The sequence below is a fragment of the Pyrgilauda ruficollis genome, unplaced genomic scaffold, assembly GCF_017590135.1.
Source record: "Pyrgilauda ruficollis isolate IOZ18807 unplaced genomic scaffold, ASM1759013v1 scaffold138, whole genome shotgun sequence".
In the NCBI taxonomy this organism is placed as follows: Eukaryota; Metazoa; Chordata; class Aves; order Passeriformes; family Passeridae; genus Pyrgilauda; species Pyrgilauda ruficollis.
Window position 1 is genome coordinate 175,767 of NW_024512321.1, and position 12,868 is coordinate 188,634.

The 12,868-nt window shown below is 38.2% G+C and overlaps 1 protein-coding gene across 1 annotated transcript in view; it reads right to left on the reverse strand.

Annotated features, from left to right (window-relative positions):
* Positions 1-1,719: 1,719 nt before the first annotated feature.
* The window catches only part of TSNARE1 (t-SNARE domain containing 1), a 452,796-nt gene continuing 441,647 nt past the window's right edge, over positions 1,720-12,868 (reverse strand). Inside the window, exon 15 of the mRNA XM_041459558.1 lies at positions 1,720-2,106. The gene's annotated coding sequence lies outside the window, so the exon portion shown is untranslated. The remainder of the gene's footprint in view (positions 2,107-12,868) is intronic.

A 12,868-nucleotide genomic window follows, 5' to 3' on the forward strand; every position in this document is an offset into this window, starting at 1 on the left:
GAAGGTCCCTGTGGCAGGGACTTAGACTACACAGTCCTCGAAGGTCCCTGCCAAACCAAACCATTTTCTAATTCTATGATTTGGCGTGAATATACTGTTTTATAATGGCCTCATGAATTGTTTGGTTTTTTAATGACGTTTACCATTATAACCAAGTCTAAAATACACAACAGCCCATCTTTGTTGCCACATGATTTCCTCCTTGCTTGAAGCCAGGCAACCTCTGTAGTTTCAGCAGAGAAATTCTTTACCTGGGTCATCAATGCCAAATGATCTGCTGTGTGAGCTGGCCCAGGGAAAGCTCAATCACACTAATGAGGTAATCACTGAGCTCCTAATGAATGGGATTAGTGACTGGGCAAGGATTGTTTTTCCTGGATCCCTTGTTCAAATGCAGCTCGAAGCTCTCAAAATATTTGCTTGCAATCAGCTATGAGCTGGGTTCGTTTCAGCTCTCACTAACTAGATGAAAATTATTTTAATCTCTGCAGGATTTGCCAAATGTGCTGATGGAGGCAGTTTGCACTTTGTGGTAGAGAGAAGAAGGGAGTTCAACTTCAGAAGCAAACTCTGTAGTAAGGTAAAGTTGTAGGTGTCATAATTTCTAATTTCATGCCAGCACGAAATTTGGCTGGAGAGAAAAAAGAAGAGTAACTCTCTATTCATTAACTTTTCTTAATAACAATTAATGAATATTTAATATAACATATACCAATCCATTTAGGTAGATTTTATGTATCTAAAGAAAAGCCACCAGAAACTGTGACTTGTGTTTCTTCCCCAAACCTGACGTGCTGATCTAAGAAGTTTCACAGTTTTGATCCTGAGTGAGCTTAAGCACCTGCAAGATTTCTCTGAGCATTTTCTGTGCTCAAGCTTTACTGATGAAAGACTGTGCCAGCTCTTTGGAAAGGGAGCATGTGACTGATATCAGTGCAGGTGAGAATCCAGTTGAATATTTGTTATTCTTTTCTAAAACTTCACAGTAGCTAAACCCCCATAACATATAGAGGTAACATTTTGTTTTCCTTTTTTTTTTTTTTTCTTTTTCTGGTAAGAAATATTTTTGTCAAAAGATTTTGCTTTTTCCAAAGAGTAAAATATATATGATTTTGTTAAATTCTCTTCAATAATTCCTATGGCGTTTTAATTAAAACCATTTTTGAAATGCTTTATTTACTGAAGGAAAACTGCATTTATCATACATGACACATTTAAAGATGAATTTAAATGGAACTTTCAATCACGTTGTCAGGAGAAAACATTATGGATGAAAATGGAACAAAATCACAAATGTTGGTTGCATTGAAACCTTTTAAATGAAGTCTAAAGCAAGATTTGGCATTTTTCATGAGATATCTTGCTTGCTTTTTTTTTAAAGGCCACCAAAAAATCGTAATATAATGTTTTGTTTATTTGTCCTGCTCTTTCAGTGATGTTCCTCATGAATAAATACGGTGTTCTGTGCGTACAGTGGGATCAAATAAGCATCTAATTGATGTGTTGTAAACGGCACATGAAATTGTGGAAGTGCTTAGCTCAGATCCAGCAGAGCAAATTCTAAAGCAGCAGTGCACAGCAGGGGAATCTGAGCCAAATTAATTTTTAAACATACTAAAAACACCAAAAAAAACCCCAAAAAAAAAAAAAAAAAAAAAAACAAACAAACAAAAAAAAAAACCCAGAAAAAAAAACAACCAACCAGACAAACATCTTGACTTTCACATTTTTAAAAGAGCAGAATTGGAGATCTTGGAGCATGTTAAAAACACAAACAATAGAGATGAATTAACAGCTACTTATCTTACAGCACATTGTATAGCAAATGTGGAGGCAAAGAAATAGAATTCCCCAGATACAGGGGGCATAATTAAAATCTGTAACATAAGGTAAAATATGCCTATGACAAAAGAGGGGGGGAAATAGGCAAAATTATTCACAATGATACCAAAACACAGTATAAAAGTTAGCTTTTCTTTCATACAATTAGTGCTTGTTGGTTATAGCAGGTTTAATATGACGTGATCAGAAATGCAGACACGGACGTGGGGCCTGAATGTGCAGTGCCTTGAGAATCCATTCCACTTCCCAGGGTGACCACAGGCTCTGTAAAACCAAGAACAGCTGGTGAGTATTCACAGGATCCCCAATTTCTGGTGCAGAGGTGTGTCACTGATGGAGGGGTGGCTGCTCCCAAAAGGCAGAGACAACAAAGCAGATCAAGCTCAGGGAATTGTATTTTCACTGATTCCAGGCTAAGGTAATTGTGGAAGTGGAAGGGATGAGAAGGCTGGGACAGATTACCCACAAAGGCTGTGGACTCTGAGCCCCTAGAAATGTTCAAAACCAGGTTGGAAGGGGCTGTGAATAACCAGGTCTAGGGGAAGATTCCCTGCCCATGGCAGAGAGGTTGGAATGAGATCGTCTTTAAGGTCCCTTCCAACCCAGACTTTTTAATGGTTCTGTGGTTCTATGACTGAGAATACAGAAAAAAAAAAAAAGAAAAAAAAAAAAAACAAACCAAATTCATCAAGAAAATACAGCATTTAATCTGTTGTAGCAAGGAAAAAAGAAATTTTTGTGTTCTCTTCAATGCCAGCAATTCCCATACCTGGAGAAAAGTGCATTTAGTTTTAAAAATTAGTTTTCTGCAAAATGGACAAAGAATAAAAGAAAGGGCATGGCACTGGTGCACTTTTCTGGAGACAATATAGCTGAGAAATTGTATTGTTTCCCATTTTTCCATGCTGTGAAAAAATGAAAACCTTAGGCACTTCCTCTGACTAGGAACAACTCATTATAACTTGTAGATGTCTAATTAGAGATCAAAAACATGTAGATCTAAACCATAAAATGTTTACACTATTCATGTAGACAAGTTAATGAAATAAAAAAAGGGACTTTTTGATCAAAGAGTCTTTTTCTCTCCAATTACTGTAAAAGAAACTTCTTAAGAACGACATGAGCAATGGGACAGCACCTACAAGATCAGTACTTTGCACTTCTGAGGTTACACAGATTGTATTTTTGCACTCACCACCTATGAAACAGCCCTGAGTATTTGTAAGAAGCATCACTATGAAATATATCAGCCGGCTTTTGTAGTGTTTGTGTTTATTCTACCTCTACTTCCTCAGTGACTGTGTTTGTGTACACATGCAGTCTAAGAAATTCTAGTTAAACTTGTTATCCAGGGTGAGGAAAGGAATGAAAAACTGGTCTGTCATTATTATTACTGAAGACATAACTGATAACAACTTCTTTTTTTCTAGCTGTTTTTGATACAGGTGAAAGCCTCAGAAACACTGTTTTAATTATGCCTTACTTCAAACCAACAAGGTGTTAAAATAGACCATGACCAGAGAGAAAGCAGCCAAATACAGACACAAACATATTTTCATTTATGCTAAATTTTAAACTGCTCATTAGAAGATTGCTCAGATAATATTTTTGAAACCAGATGTCCATTATGTGCTGTGCTGCAGATACAAAGCAGAGATGAGGGTTCCTGCATTGTATTCACATAAACACCTCAAAGAGGCAATAGAAACACTCTAATGGGAAGGGTACCTTTCTGAAGATGACATTCATCCCAGCTAATTCAAGGTCTAAGCACCTCCATCTGAGTAGAATGACTCCCAGGCTCCAGGCTCTTATTACAGTAATTACAAATCTAATCAATACAGCCAAAGATTTTTAGGGTTTTTAGGGTGGGGATCATTTGAATAAAGTAATCAACTCCATATTGACCTAAATTTCACTGGCTGGTATTGACTCACATTAACTGCAAAGGGATCTTCAGGATGACTTTCCCAGATGCAGAAAGGTTCACTGTTGACATCTAAATTTAGCTGCACAAATTCAGCAGCCAAAGTCCTTTTAATGTCACAAGACGAGTTGCTCAAGTCACTCACATAAGTAAAAAAGCTCTGGAAAGGGGATGGACGCCGCTAGTCATTTAAATTTTCCTTTCACTTGGGAGCTATTCTCACTTTTCTGTTTATTTAATATTTCCCAGCACTTTTTAAAGAGGAAAGACTCTAAGGTGAACCTTGAAGGTCTCTTCCAACCTAAACCATTTTATGGCATAATAGAATCCTACCCTGTTTCTGCAGGTGCTAGTCAACAACATTTATCACCTGTTCCAGTTACAGAATCACAGAAATTCACAGAAATTCTGGAGATGAAGCAGAGTGATCAGGGCTGTGTCCAGTTGGATTTTGAATACTCCAAAGCTGGAGGCTCCATAACTCTCAGCAATCCATTTCCCCAGCTGGTCAATCTTATATTAAAAAAAAAAAAAAATGTTTTCATATGCTCAAAAAATTTTTCATATTTTTCAGGCTGAGATCACTGCCTTTGGACCTGTCAGTAGAAACCACTGAGAAAAGCCTGCTTCTACCTTCTTTATCCCCCTGCCTCGGGTATTTATAGATGGGAAAGGTTCACCAGAGCCTTCCCTTCCCTAGGCTGCAGTCCCAGCTCTCTCAGCCTCTCTTCACATGTCAGAGAGCTCCTGTGCAGGCACACACGTGTCTGTGTCCAGGAGAAAAAGAACACAGATCCTCTGGAGCTTGGACAGAATTCTCCAAGCACTAGGATGAAGAGCACCGTGGGCTGGACATGAAACCAAACCCTATGTCTAGCAAAGGCCATTGCTCTTAGCAGGCTGTGCAGCTGCTGGGGATTCTGAATTTTGATTTGCAGGCAGGGAAAATATTTATTTAAATTTAAATATTTAAAATGCAAAAGCCATTTCAATGAGAAATAGGTAATCTACAGGCTTGGAGTGTAGCAAGAGAGATTCTCCAGACATAAACTGGCTAAAAGATATTCTTGGGCCAAAAACCCAACAGACTTCATATACCTTTCAGGTTTGCTTGAGGATAAAAATGAATTTAAGTTACTGAGAGGGAGTTTGAGTTCTGTCATACTCCTAGGTTTGATTAAAGATGGTTTTTTGCTTTTTGGGTAGTAATAATTATGCTGAGTTTAGCAGTTCTACTCATGGACTATACAGTCTTATATTAGTTGCTATACAAATGGAGAACTAAATAACAATCTTTAGAAATAAATAAATTAAAATTATGCTGGAATATATCCCAGGTTTTCTTTAATGTCTTGGGAACTTTACTAGCATAAATGGATCTGACTTGAGGCTCTGTTTGTCCATACTTCTGTGAGTTATTTCTATTATTTTCATTATCATTAAAAGGAAACATATATTTTCCTGATTTTTTTTTTAATGCATAAAGAGAGAGGGCAAATAAAAAAAGGACCCTGCTGTTATCAGAGTGCTAAAATTATGTTTCTATGAAAGCTGACAGATCTCTTCACTGAGAACTGTAAAAACAGACCGTAAAGAGCTGCCCCAGCCGTGTGGTAGCTCTGGGCTGCAACAGGAACCTGAGGTAAGGATCCATGCTCCAGCCCTCCTTAGCTCAGAGAAGAATCTTTCCCCTCTTTGAGGTTTACACTGTAGACTCTGCTTGTTTTTATATTCTGGGCTGTTCTGGCTGTGAATTAAAGAGGTGGTCTTACAGGAAGATAAATTATCCAGAGTAATAAATAATAATTTGTCCCTACCTGCTGTTGTTTCAAATCAAGTGAGATCTCTGTCTGGACAAATATGAGGATGCATATCACACTGTGTAAATAAGCTGTGATAATACAACCTTTGACATTTGCAAATTTATACGGATTTAAGACTTTCTCATAGATACAAATCCCAATGAGCTTCTCTGTTGGGGAAGGCTCATCCAGATAAATCACAGTCCATTATTAATAGTAGATGACCATTATATGTGCAGAGGTTTTGGGTGGTTGAATGCTTCTTTAAAAGTGTGAAACAATGACAGTCATTAGAAGCTGACTGAGATGACTGAAGGTGGCCCACGAAATTGCCAAGTGGAATTCTGCCTCAGTGAAAGGGCAGAGTGATCCAAATCTCATTAAAGTCCATGCAAACACTCTCACTGACTTCACCCAGCCTTGCATCAGGCCCATAGGAAAGGTCTTGCAGCTGCTCTGCAAAGTCATGGAATGAACAGATGGATTTTGGTGGTGAGCATTGAAAACACAGACATGAAAACAGCTCTGCAGGGTTATTTAAAAGTCCTTCCCAACATGTCAAACTCGGGCAGGGAGGGAGTCTGTGCCAATGCTGGACCCTCAGCACAGGTGTCTTGAGTTGCAGCCCACAGAAAGGAAATGTTAAGCCCTTGACTTGATCTTGCCATTTTTTGTTTAATTTAGTTTTGTTTTCTCTTATTTTGATTTTTATTTTCAGTGTTCTGGTGAACCTGTTTCCAAGGCACTGCTGTCTTTTAATGTTTTCAAACTGAAACCTTCCCGTATGCAAATTTAGACTAATTAAATCCATGTCACAACACACTTTATCTGCTTTCCTCTGAAACTGCTGCATACTTTATAGTTTCAGATGTACATTGCAAAGTAGCTTCCAAATATCACAGAGCTGAAATCCTGTGACATCATCTCATTCATGGTGTGAATGTAGAACCCAAATTAATCTGTGAGGCTGATATTGGAGACAGCATCTTGTAACATGAGGATCTAAATTTTCTATTTCTGAAACCCCTAAGAGAGTATTAAAGGGAAAGCAGGAAATCTATGGTTGTTTACATTTTTCTGGCTCTAGTTCCTTGTAGCTGCTAATATTCTGATTTTCATTTCCTGACAATAAAATACAGTAAATATACTTTGCTTCTGTGTTTAGGATTCAACATATCACCAGCTTTGAACATCAACATCACATTTATCCTAAGTCAGATAACCTTTCTCTGCAATTGGGGTGCAATTCATGGCTTAACTCATTTGAAATTAATCTCCTCCATCTGTGGTGGCAGGGAATGGCCTCTGAAAACCCTTTCTGATCACTTTGATGAAGGTTTCAAAATGGGCCTGATATAACAGCTTTTCTTTACACATAAATTTTAATGATGTATTTTCAGGATAGAAAATAAAAAAATAAAAAAAAAGGCAAGGAAATGAAGAAAAAAGGTCACAATACTAAGAAAACCTGTGGTGTTTCCTGCCTCTTTGAAGCTGAAGTTAATCAGATAGCAGATTAGTCTGAGAATTACATTTCTGACATTGTAAACCTTCCAGGCCTTTAGCTGGGTCTTTTTTCAAGTGTAGTACAGATGATGAGATTTTGCCTTCAGTAAAGACTGTTGTTTCATCCGTTAAGGTTCATCTCTTTAAAGAATCCTTCCCACTAATTTTCTAGGGAAGCAAATGATGTCCACTTTTCATTACAGAATTTCTTCAGTGCATGACTGCCCACAGCAGGAAAGCTACTGTTCTTATTTAGCCACTCTGGTCATTTCTGCTTATACTGGAGTTCTAACAGCACCTCCTTAAAATAGGACAGGCCTAATAACCCAAGAGTCTTCTGTCAGAAAAAAAATGAGATGGCAGGGTGATGATATATCCCGTGCAATATGGCTTAATATTCACTTACACTTTTATTTCCCCTGTGCTTTCTCTTAATTGCATCAATGGTTCCCAGAAGTCCCCTTTGATTCAACTTTACTGAAATAATTTCTTTTGCTGTTTAGAAAGATGGCCCAGTAGAAATCCAGGTCCTTTGGAGGTCTAGAGTATTATTGGCCCTGATATGAAGTTCTTCAAATTTGGCAGCTGCAGATCATTGTTAAAAATAGGAGTTTTAGATAAAGATATTAATGCAAGTGCATGGGTATCTGTCAGGGACCACCACAACAGCATAGATGTGTTTTGTGGAGAGTATGGGTTAACCCTAAAGCAAAACTAAAACAAGGAATTAGATGATATTGGGAACAAAACAAAACAAAATCCAGCTAAAAATCCCAAGCCCACAGTCCAGGCACTGTTTGGGGGTCCAAGAAGGGTGTTGTCTATCCAAGTCAGTTCCTTGGGATTCACTACACTGAAAGAAATCCCAAATCTTTTCCATCTTCATGTTTAGTCACGCGCCCAGTAAGAATTTACCCCTGTGCTTTTCTGTCTGACCCCTAAAGATTTGTCTTAGCAGTGCACAGTACAGGTCAAAGCTTTTAAGAAACGTGCAGCTGGTACTCATATAAACATGTAAAAAAGATCTGCAGCAGCTCAGAATTTGCACCTGGGAGGCAGAGCTGCAGAAGATGACATAATAATGGCAAGAGATGCAATGGGTGATATCACATTTCAGAAGTGAATATTGCTAGCTGAACTTCAGGGATCATGAGAAAATTCATTTCACAAAGGTGGAATGCCCAGAGCCTGGGAGGTGACACATAATGAATTAGAGTAATTTTACCCAACCTGTTAAAAACAAATGCTGTTATAGAAGTAGCAGGTCCATTTGCATAAAGATTTTTAAATTACCTGGTGTTGAATATGTGAAACATCGGGTAATGACATTGCAAACTCAGCTCTGATTAAATGGCAAGTGAAGAGCGAATCTCAGCAGCATTGTCTTATCACATTAAAACAAGGGGAAAATCTATTTATGAGTGAGCTGACCTCATTTTTTCTCTCATAGCCTGCTGTGTGTGGCAGAGTTCGGTATGATTGAAAAGTCATTGCATAGTTCTTTAACGTGACAATGTTTAATCCAAGAAAAAGTTCCTTTTCAGCCTACAGCAACTTTTTTTTTTTTTTTTTGAGTGATACAGTTGAGATAAGCCTTGAATGCATTTTTTGAGGTTGTGTGAGGTTTAAAATTTGAGTTCTAGCAAGTTCTCCCAGAAAGTTCTGACAGGAAACCTCAGGAGCTACCTGAAGCACAAACTTCATGCCTGTGCTGTAGCAAGTCAGAAAAGAGAAAGAATCAAACCCACTTAATAATAAAGTCTTATTTCTTCTCAAGGTCACAAGACACAGGCTTCCTCCAAAGAAATGCGTACTCATTTTCTCTTAATATTACTTTTCTTGTAGAAGTATTGTCACCCTGTTTAGCCTGGAGGAAAAGGAGGCTGAGGGGTAACCTTATTGCTTTCTACACCTGAAAGGAAGTAATAGTGAGGTGGTGTCTCTTCTCCCAGGTAACAAAAGACAGGAGAAGAGGAAATGCTCTCAAGTTGTGCCAGAGAAGATATAGAGTTGATATTAAGAGGATTTCTTTCATGGAAATGGTTGTAAAGCAATGGAGCAGGCTGCCCATGGAAGTGGTAAAGTCACCATCCCTGGAAGTGGAAAAAAAAAGTGTGGATATGCACCCAAGGACTTAGTTCAGTGGTGAGCTTGGTGGTGGGGGTAGGAGGACAGTTGAACTCAATGACCTTAGAGGTCTTTGGGAACCTCAACAATTCTATGATTCTACTTCTCAAGAAAAAAAATCCCTTGCAATTTGGGATTTCCTTCACAACATCCCAATAACAAACTAAATAAATTAATCTGGAATCATCTCTTTCTGAGAGCTGAAACTCAGAAGAGTGAGGCTCAAGTTACAGAGGATGGCTACGACTTTATTTTGTTGCCTTGACAAGAAGGTTGAAATTTCCAGCAATGTGTGATCTAAGTCTAAGTGACTGACTGACCAAGAAAATACCATTGGCTGTTCTTCATCCATGGGTTCACTTTGCAATTTAAGCTGCAGTAACTTTGCTCAGCTGCAAGATGGTTCTGTGAAAGAGGTCACATCTCTTCTGGTCTGAGTAGCCACTGCCTTTCCCTAGCAGGACAGAGCTCCCTGACTCACATTTGGCAGCTCCTGCAGTGTGGAGGGAGGAAGGAGAGAAAAAGCAGCTTCATGAATATGTGGAATTATTCTGGGAAGCACTCAGGATAATGTAAAAACGAGAGGCATAAAACACTGGCCAGCTGAGACACTAAGAGAGAATTAGATAGCAGACCTGGCAACTCATCCATTTGCACCAGTGTGGCAAATCTTGTGGTTTTTTTGGGAACAAGCAGAGTTACTGGCATTTGACTTTCATCTTGGATTAAGTATCAGGAGGAAAAATGCTGACTTATGTTAAAATGTGTCTGGTTGCAGGACAGATTCAAGGAGATGGATGCTTAAGCACTGGAGTACACAGCCAAGGCTGCCAAGGATGCAAATCTCTCAGTGCCCATCCAGTGCCTCATTACTGTTCCACCATCCCTGAGAACCTGCCATGGGGAAATACCAGGCTTTCACCTTGCAGCTGCTTTTAACTACAGAGCGAGCAAATCACAGCTGTAAAAGGTGACAGAAACCCTTAAATTCTCATTCACGTGTTACTGGAAATAAACCTTAAAAAAGCCCACAGAAGACACACAAAATGGTTGGCATTAAACTATTCCAGCTAAGGGAGCAGGAACTGTATGCTCCACTTCTGCTGAAAGGGAAGGGAGCTGGTGGCAGAATACTGTGGTTTGTGCAGAACTAGGGAAAATGAGAGTTGAAAATGTTCCCAATCAGGAAAAAAAAACCACACTTGCATAGCAAGAGTTGCTGTCTCATGCACTGATGGGTGTTTTCAGAGCAGCAGCAATGCATATTTAAACACAAGAAGTACCTTCCTCAGATAATTTTTTTAAAGACTATTTAATTATGAAGGAAACAAAACTGGTTTTAGTCAATGAGGACAGAGATGGAATGGACAAAACTCAACACTGGAAATAGAACTGCAACTTAAAATGTTTTCATTAAGAACAGCACTGGAAATAAATTGCTGCATAGAGAGCTAATTAAAAAAGAACTAATAAATTCTATAGATGTAAATATAATGCATTTTTTTCATCCATCTGGGCTCTAGCTGTTGTTAACTCTGGGTGATGCTGGTTTTACATACATATGCTGGTGTTATTCCTACAGATGGTGCCAGGGCTGAGGCACAGGATGGAAGGAAGCTTCACTTGTTTGCTTTGCTTACACTCTAGCAGTCAGTGCTGGATTAATGCAAACCCTAATCCCATCAGAAAAGAGATATTTTAGTAGACACCAGGGAGACTAATGCAGCTGATCCCTTCTTATGGCAGGAAAATGCACATATGTCAGGGATTTCACTCTGATATTTGTGGATAACCTTGATAAATCTTTTGGACACCTCCTCATTTGGACCTTAGTGGGCTGTTCATAAACAAGGGTGAAAATAGCTGAGTTGACATTCCTTTTGATCTCTTCCACCATTCTTCCAGTGTGGGTGGGTGAAATATCCTGCCTAGTGGATGTTTATTCCATTTTCTACTGTTCCAGATTAGTCAATATGGAATATTATGGATGAGATTCCTTTCATTCAAATTCAAATGTTCCATATCAACACAAATCACCCTCTTTTCTCTTTAGAAACAAAAGAGGACAGTCTGGCTCATGTTTAACAAATCTATTCAATAGCTAAAGAAAAAAAATATCTATGCATTAGCCTGAAAGGGAACATCAAGTGACAAGTTCAGGTTTAGCTGTCTAAACTTCAGTGACAGTAATCTCATCTTTCTTTTTTATAATATTCTAATGCTGAAGTAAATATTTCTTTACTACCTTATTCTGTTCACGGGTTTTTATGGTTTGCCTTGTATATTTTTTGTATAAATAAATTTTCAAGGATCAGATAAAAGAGTGTATCTTTTACCATTAGTAAAAAAAACCCCCACTAGTATCAGAAAGAAGCCTTTATTCATAATGTGCCTTGTAATCTTCCTTCCTTCCTTCCTTCCTTCCTTCCTTCCTTCCTTCCTTCCTTCCTTCCTTCCTTCCTTCCTTCCTCCCTCCCTCCCTCCCTCCCTCCCTCCCTCCTTTTTCTTTTTAATGTACACACAAATCTGGATTCCCATTTTGATATGGAATCCAGATTATCTTCATTTTCTTGGGTAGCATTATTGGAAATAAGCAATAAGTATCAACTCTCATGTTAGATCTTACTGGGACCCATCTAATTAAAGCCTTGTAAGTTCTTTAGTTACTGCATGGATACAATTCCTATCTTGTTTTCCCCATAATGTTTGTGTACAGAAAAGCAATCCTATCCTCCAACATGTATGTTCTCCTGCCATACTCACCAAAAATGAATAAAATAAAACCCACAGGTTGAAGGGATGAATAGAAAAATATTTCAAAGAAAGATCTCCGAGTTACTGAGCAAGATACAATGTCAGAACTCCTTGAGCAGGAAATAATCAGAAGCTTGGACAGTGCCCAGGGAATTTTTTATGTACATAATTTGTTTTACTCTTCCTTGAGTATGGGTACTCTTCCTTGTTCATGGGTACTATTGGAGACAGTGAAGGGGTGAAATATTTTGTGCTGGCCAGGCTGGGTGTCCTAAAATTTCCAAAATCAGCTGTGTCAGATTTATCAGGGTGCTGCATCCATTTAACTCCTCCCTGTTTATTATCACTGCTGGGAAAAGCAGCACTAAAGGGATTATTTAGAGCTCCAGAAGTGTCTCCATTTTCTTTTGGAAAGAAACAGGAGTTTGTTGGGGAGGGAAGATAATCATGAGTAATCACTGAAGAGTCAGCTATACATTACATATTCTGCATCATGCCTCTGGTTCCATTTCTGGGAGCAGAAATTATTAAGATTTTACTTATTCCTTAGCATGTAGTGCTATAAGGGATTAAGAGAGAAAAGAGGGGAGATGAAGTATTTAAGGGCTCCAGTAGACAGAGAGAAAGCTTTTGGGTATCAAAAAAAGCTTTTTTTACAGCTCAAGTCTGTAAAAATTAAACAAGAATTAGAAAATTAGACAAGAGGCAAAGGAACAAAAAAAAAAAAAAAAAAAAAAAATAATAAAAAAAAAAAAAAAAGGATATCTGTTTTAATAGGTCTTGTATACTACAGTGACTGAGGTGCTTAACATAAAAGTGAAAAACTAGAGTAGAAAACATACAAGATAGAAAATTCCAGAGAGTTAGTGTGAATCCGTGGAATAGAAATTTGTGAGTTTTCTTTATGTCT